Genomic DNA, 7615 nt, shown 5'->3' with positions numbered 1-7615 from the left:
ACAAGTGTCATCTTTAGCACTGAACTCTTCTGTGTATATTTGTTCTTCTTTTGTACTTTTGTCATATTTTTTTTCAGTGTTGCGCCTTTAGAGCAAAGCTGAAGGCTGTGATATTAAGAATCCAAGTACGATGGCTCTCTTGTCCTTAATGATGAAAAAAAAAATCTTCTTTACAAAGCTTTGAATGTCTTATTCTATCTTTTATATGCTTGTTATTTAATTTCCAGCCTCATCCTTTAAATGCCCTCAGGATGACTTCATTTAGGTTTATGGCAAAAGTATCTTGATTTTTACCCCTCCCTATTGTATTTTATTATTTTATGAGATCATACTGCTCATAATCTTCCACAAAGCTCCTCTGCAAGATTTTCCAAATATGTTTGTATTGTTGCTTTTGTCTATATCTCTTCTTACTAAGTAAGTCAAATGGTTTGGAATTTTTTTTATGCTCTGTGTGTGTGTAGTTTTGTTTGTGTATCACTTAAATTTTATCTTGTGTTTCTTTCTCATTACCATCACCAAAGAATCATCTCTTATAACAAAGACTTGCTTCCAAAAGAAAAATAAAATCAACAAAACTAATCAATGCATTTTAAAAATTGACAATATGTGAATGATTCAAACTTGTGAAAACTGAACCTCAATAAAAGTGTAAGTATATTTTCTCATGTATTTTCTTTGGGGTCAAACTTTTCTATAATTTTTCAATATTCATTTTCACTTTTATAATGGTTACTTTTTGTTTTTGTAGTAATTTTACATGTCATTTTCCTAGCTCTGCTTCCTTTATTTTGCATCAGTTCATGTAAATCTTTCCATGTTTCTCTGTATTCATTTTTGCTATTTTTTCCAGGGCAGTAATATGCCTTCACATTCATCTTCCATAATATGTTTAACCATTCCTTGGTTGATGAGTATCTATTTTATTTCCAGTTTTTTTTTTTCTATCACAAAAAAGTGCTGCTAAAAAGAGATGATTCTTGGGGCAGTCAGGTAGCTCAGTGAGTAAGAGCACCAGCCCCAGAGTCAGGATGACCTGGGATCAAATCCGGGCTCAGATACTTAGCACCACACCCAGAAATAACTGGCTGTTTAACCTTGAGCAAGTTACTTAACCCCAATTGCTTAAAAAAAAAGAGAGAGATGATTCTTATTGTCTAACATAAACAACTGATTTATATACTCTCCCACATACAAACTGTTGCCTTCTTTCTAAAGGATCTCATCATACATTTTGAGACTCTTTTAAATAATCTTAACTTCTTAGTTCCACAAACTACTCAATTAATATGTCCTACTATTCTACTATACCTTAGTCACGTAGAGAGATGGTCGTAGATTTCCCTTATCCTGTCATCATTCACAAGTACTCTGATTCCATGTTCATAAACTCTGAAATTTCTTCATATGATTGTATTTTTTTTTTACCATTACATCTTTCTCTGTGCCTTATGGCCCCTAATACTTTCCTTTATCGTTATCATGACCTTACTTCTTACACTCCTCAGTTCTTCACAAGAATTTTATCCTTGAACTGTCTACAATCTTATCTCTTGCTTAACTTGGTCCCTTCATGAACAGTTGCTGTACTCTCAAATGCCTTGTTCTTTGTTTAACCACTAATTACATTTTGCCAAATTCTAATCCTGGATTATCCCCATAATTCACTTCCTTTGCTCCTATTCATGTATATAGAATGTTGTTGAATGGGACTTGAAGAAATCATGAAATCATGTTGATGAGTCCACTGCAAATTTATACTATCTCAACTGGTCCCTTACTATAGCAAAGCAAATATTCTATTCCTTTCAAATTCATCTACTAATCAACTACACAAAAGCTGTTCCAAATCTTCTTATCCTTCCTCAAATCTCCCATGGCATCCCTTTACTCACCCTCTAGGGGTGTGTTAATAAATGTTTAACAACTAGGGAAGAAGAAGAAATATACACACAACATACTTTTAAGGTTTAATCTGTATAAACATTCTCTCCATCACTTATGTCAAGATAATCAACAGAACAATAAGTCAGTCAATCTCTAATTTATAGCATTTACTCATTTTCATGGTGTGAATGCTCACTCTGAAAATTTAACAATTAGCTTTCCCAAGCCTAGATGAGCTGACTCTGGCATACCCTGGCTATCTCACCACCCACCACCCTCTCAGCTGAGGAACTGGCTTCATACTTCACTAGAAAAAAAAATGAGAACATCCACTGAGAGCTACCTCTTCTTCCTTCCTCCTCATTTATGTCACTCAATATCTCTTTCCACTATCTCCCCTTTCAATCCTGTCTCATGAAAAAATCATTCATTCTTGCCCAGGACAGCCACTCTCAATGAACCTCTTATCTACTGGCTTCATTTGAATTTCCTATGAATCTGTGCATGATACTCCCGTACATAAAAATGTTTGACTTGATCCGACAATCCTTGCTAGATATTGTCCTACATTCTCTTCCCCTTCTTGACTAATCTCTTTTAGAAAGCCATCTGTACTGAATGCCTCTACTATCTCTCCTTTCACTCTCTGTCAAACCTTCTGCAAACTGGCCACCTTTCAACTGAAACTGCTCTCTCCAAAGTTATCAAGGCTACTTTCATCAACAAATCTAGTCATCTAATCTAATCCTCATTATTTTTGGCTTCTTTGCAGTATTTGACTTCAGTGATTCATTCTTCCTAATAGATATTTTCTCCTTTATAGTTTTTGGTGACATTGTTCTTCACTGATTCTCCTATATCTGTCTGACTGCTCCTTCTCAGTCTACTTTTCTTGATCTTCAGCCATGTCATGGCTATTAACTGTGGGTTTTCCTCTTTTTTCCCTATAGCATTCACTTGACATTTTCATCAGCTCTCATGGTTTCAATTATCATCTCCCTGAAGATGATTCCTAGGTCTATATATCAAATTCTAGTCTCTCTCCTGAACTTCAGTCCTACATCACCAACTACATCCTGAGCTGAATGTCCCAGAGGCATCTTAAACTGTACATGTCCAAAAAATAACTTATTTTTTTCTGCCAAATCCTCACCTCTTGCAAACAGTCCTGTTATTCTCTAGGGTACTTTAATGCTATTTTGGAATCCTCACTTTTGTTCATCCTACATAACAAATTGATTGCCAAATTTTGGTGGGATTTTTTTTCTATATTTAAAAATCTCTTGCATACAACCCCCCTCCTTTCCACAAAACTTTCACCATCCTAAGTCAAGCCCTCACCTTCTCTTTCCCAGACTATTGTAATAACCTTCTTATTAGTCTCCCTGAGTCATCTCTCCCCATTCCAATCAATCCTCTACTCAGCTACCAGAGTGATTTTCCTAAATTGTAGCTCTACCTATGTTTTCCCCATACTTTATATATATTAAAAAGACTCCCTACTACAACTGGGATCAACTATAAAGTATCCTTTTTGGCATTTATAGATCTTTACAACCCATCTCCTTTATATCTTTTCATTCTTCTTTCTTTAATTTCCCTCCACACAAACTATGATCATGCTACAGTGGACCATTTGCTGTTTCTCACACATGATGCTTAGTGTTCTGTTTTTGCATCTCAGCGCTGTTCCCTTATATTTTTCTTCTTTTCCTTTTTTTTTTGGAGGGTGGGGTGAAAAAGGAGCAGGCAGAATAAAGCTGGCCACTGGAACCTGTGAGACAGTAGGTCTTTTTTTTTCATAGCAGCACATTTTAGATACAGTAATCATATTCAAATTACAATGTACATGAAATTGTAGTCCACTTACAGTTTGTTTTCATATACACAGGAGCTCAGCTTTTGACCAACCATCTCACAGGTCCCAGTGGCCAGCTTCATTCTGCCTGCCCCTTTTTCACCCCACCCAAAAAAAGGAAAAGAAGAAAAATATAAGGAAATAATACACAAATTTTAGGATACAAAAAAAAATTAGTGAAGGGAACATAGTCAGACTGTGCTTTTCCTAATCTCTGCTCCTTAGTTTCCCTGATTTCCCTTTGAGACTCAGCTCAAGTCTAACCTTATGCAAAAAGATCTTTCACAGTCCCCCCAGTTAATAGTGAATTCCCTTCTGAGATGTTGTTCCATTTACTCTGTACCTATTTTGCATGTTCTTGGTTATTTTCATGTTGTCTTTTCCATTAGAATCCAAGAAGTGCCTGATGCGTAGTAATCCTATTATGAATTATTGTTGACTGACTGTTAAAATATAATAATTTTCACTCTTTTTGCAACATTTTCAGTGATTACTATATTTAGTTCCTCTTGTTCCAGCTTTCATAAAATACTTTCCTGATGTTTCATATTTGGTGGTTGTTGGCTCTCCAACACAAAGCAAGCTTGGAGACCATTCTGGAAAGTTTTTGCATATGTTTACAAGAACAAACATGGTATAGCTAAGTACAAAGTTGTTTCACCAGTAGGCTGGACATTTGTTGATGAATTCCTTTGCTGTAGCAGCCAATAAAACAAATAAAAATATAAAATTGTCCTTAGCCCTCTGTAGCTTCTTCCTCCTATTTCTGCTTCTATATTACCCCCTCTTTCCTCTTCTCCTTCTTTCTCCCTTCTCCCCATTTGTTTATAATTTTGGGATATTAATTTTTAAGCTATGGAAAGAAAAAAAAGTACAAACTATTCTGCACCCCAGCATCTCCACTGCACTTTATTCATGGAGGCGTAGGGGTGAAGAACAGGGTCATTCTTAGGTCCTTGTCCTCATACCCTTGGTCCCACTACCTTCATGTGCAAATGCAGGAGCATTAATGGATGAGTCCTTGTCTCAGTTAATGCTGGGTTTGATCTTGATGATCACTTCTGAAGGCCACTGCACAAGTCCTGGGGTATTGGTTCTGAGCTGGATGCAAAACTTGGCATAGACTCAGATTTCTAAAAAGCTGGAGACTTGCTCTTCTCACCTTTTGCAATTCACAAGGTCAGAACCTCTAGATTAATCTTCTTCACCTAAAATGGATAAGAAAAAATGTTGAGACAAAAGACCAAGGCCAATTTCCACGTGGCCACATATCAGACTCAGTGGCCTTGAGTCTTCTCTCCTTATACCATTGTAACTCACTGAGCTTCCTCAGTAAAGCAATCCAATTGAGAGAGAGTAGCCAAAGACCTTTGTTAAAGACCCCTTGTGAAGTGATATGTAGTAGACTGGTAGAAAAGCAACAGAGGTTGTTTTGAATTGCACAGTTTTTAGATAATCTATAAACATTAACTTAGTTATTGGTAATTGGCAATTGGTAGCATTGGTAATCTAATCCTTGTTCAGTGTGGAAAAAAAATCTGGACATATTACTGAATTGTATCTATCTTTTGTCATACAATGCAAGGATAGCCTAATGTGTTCCCCTTAAAGAGGCAAATGTCATAACTGCTTGAATTTTTTTTTGAGGGGGGGAGGAGAGGAGATCCAAGAATAGTAGATGTAATTTCATTAAATATTTAGTTATCTCATGGTACTATTTTAAAAAAAAAATCTTTGCAAATTGAAATAAAAAAGACTGTGAGAGTAGTTGAAGTTTATATACTAACCTCTGTTGCAGAGTTCAGGGAGGAAGAGAAATACAGTGAAGAATCTGACAAGAGCCTCCAAATTAAATCAACATAAATTTTGTTATTCAGTGACTTTAATGCAAAGGTGGGTATAAGTGAGGTCAACAAAAATTGTGTTTGGATGTATAGTTTATGAGTAAGGAATGAGAACAAAGACTTGTAAAGTATACAGAAACCTCACATCTATATATGATGATTACTTTCTTTTGGAAAAGAAGATAAAATATCAGATATCAGATAAACAATTGGTGAATTTGTTATTTGCTTCTCTTTATCAGGAATATTTGATGGAAACATCTTTAATTATTACACACAAACATACACATGCAGAGATTTACATATACATGTGTTTATCATATCATTTCCTTTCTCAAAAACTTTATCTTCATCCCTATTATCTAAAGAATAAAATCCAAGTTCTTTTGTTTAGCATTTAAAACCCTCTATAATTTGATCCTAACCTTCTTCCAGGCTAATATCCTAATACTCCCCAATACAAATGTAACAAAGACTACCCTGGCCATCACTGCCTGAAGACTTTCTGAAAACGACTCCAGTCTTCTTTGGATGGTGTTCCCCAAGAATAGTGAGTGGTCTCCTGTATTCTAGTTCCATTAACCACTAATAGGTACCTTTTACACATATGACCCTGTGCCAAAGTCCACTGGTATGGGACTCTCCTTATTGTCAGAGATGAATGCCCTATGCTATGTGAGGGATGGGGTAGAGTTGTAAGAGAGTTGGAGAGTTCCAACCTTCTTCAGTTCCCTTTGGGATTTTTCAAGTTTCAGGTCTTCAGGACTTTTCAAACTTTGAATCTTTTGAGATACTTATAACTTCCAGCTTTGAGAAGGAAAATGAAAGAGATGAACCCCACTTTAGGTTGCTGAAGGAAAAGAATCTGGGAAAACATGAGTAGAACTGGCAGTCTCTATCATGTCCCTATCTATAGTTTGCTACACCAGAGACTGTTGGTAATTTCCAGTTGGGTGAGATCAGGGACTCTACTCAGATAATCTGAGTTACCTCTCTCCCATAGAAAGAATTCCTTCATTCTGTAGTGTCTGGTATATATCCTCCTATTCATACCTTCTCTGATTTCTATTTTCTACTGATTTGAATAGATGGGTTTTCTTTGTTATTCATTACATATGTTCATTACATAACTGGTATTAGATGAAAAAGGGGTCAAGCTTCAGATATAAAGCTTGGGGTCCTACCCCCTCCCAACAAAAATGACAAAGTGCCCCAAAGTTAGATTAAGGCTGATCATAATACCTAGACTAATAATAAAGGATCAGATAAATATAATCCTAGATAGGGGTGTGGATCCCTTCTCTCTAGAGGTGAGCAGAGAGGCCTCCAGTCCCAACTTCCTGCTTTCCCTCATGGCAAGAATTAAAGTCTCTCTTGGAGAAGGGTGGAGGAAGAAGAGCCTAAAGAAATCCATTCTGCATCTATGAACCACATAAGAGCAGCCCTTGTACAGGTTAGCCTCACTACACAGGCATCTACACTTGGAGTCTTCCCTACATGTAGGCCCCCTATCTCTATACAGAGAAATATTTACTTCAAAATGTACAATCACAAGTATACAAACATATTCCCCCAACATGTGAGCGACATAAGTTTCTTCCCTCCCCAACATTCCACCTTTCTTCACCATTTTAGTCTTGCGACAAGGAAAGGTGATTAGGATCATAGCTTAACCTGGTTCTTATAGAGCATAATCTCATTTCCAAGTTCAAATCCACTTCAAGTTAGGGCATCACTCTGGCTACTCAGGATTTCCATTTTGGGCTGGTGATGCAATCCTCCTATAGTTTTGGCTTCAAGATCATCATGGAGGGAGCTCCTGAGTCCCCTCAGGATCACCTCTAGCAGCTGAAAATGAGGACAAATAACAAAACAGAAACAAAGAACCCCCCCCCCCCACGCCAGGCCCATTTCTCAGAGTCAAGATAAAAGGAGGGTAAGCAGAAGAAGAAAGTTCACCAGCTGATTTAGTGGCATCCATGCTGTGGGTGAATGCATAGCAGAAAAGAACAGGAAAGTTTAGCAA

At 36.8% G+C, this 7615-nt stretch overlaps 1 long non-coding RNA gene across 1 annotated transcript in view; it reads right to left on the bottom strand.

The window, feature by feature from the left end:
• Nucleotides 1–4379: 4379 nt before the first annotated feature.
• LOC138153697 (uncharacterized) overlaps nucleotides 4380–7615 on the bottom strand; it is a 32873-nt gene continuing 29637 nt past the window's right edge. Inside the window, exon 4 of the long non-coding RNA XR_011166429.1 lies at nucleotides 4380–4953. This is a non-coding gene — a long non-coding RNA (uncharacterized lncRNA). The remainder of the gene's footprint in view (nucleotides 4954–7615) is intronic.

The sequence above is a fragment of the Petaurus breviceps genome, unplaced genomic scaffold (assembly GCF_028583685.1).
Source record: "Petaurus breviceps papuanus isolate PSGF00001 unplaced genomic scaffold, PetGlider_PUasm1.0 151, whole genome shotgun sequence".
Lineage (NCBI taxonomy): Eukaryota > Metazoa > Chordata > Mammalia > Diprotodontia > Petauridae > Petaurus > Petaurus breviceps.
The sequence above is the reverse complement of the archived record's forward strand: the minus strand, read 5'-3'. Positions and strand labels throughout refer to the sequence as shown.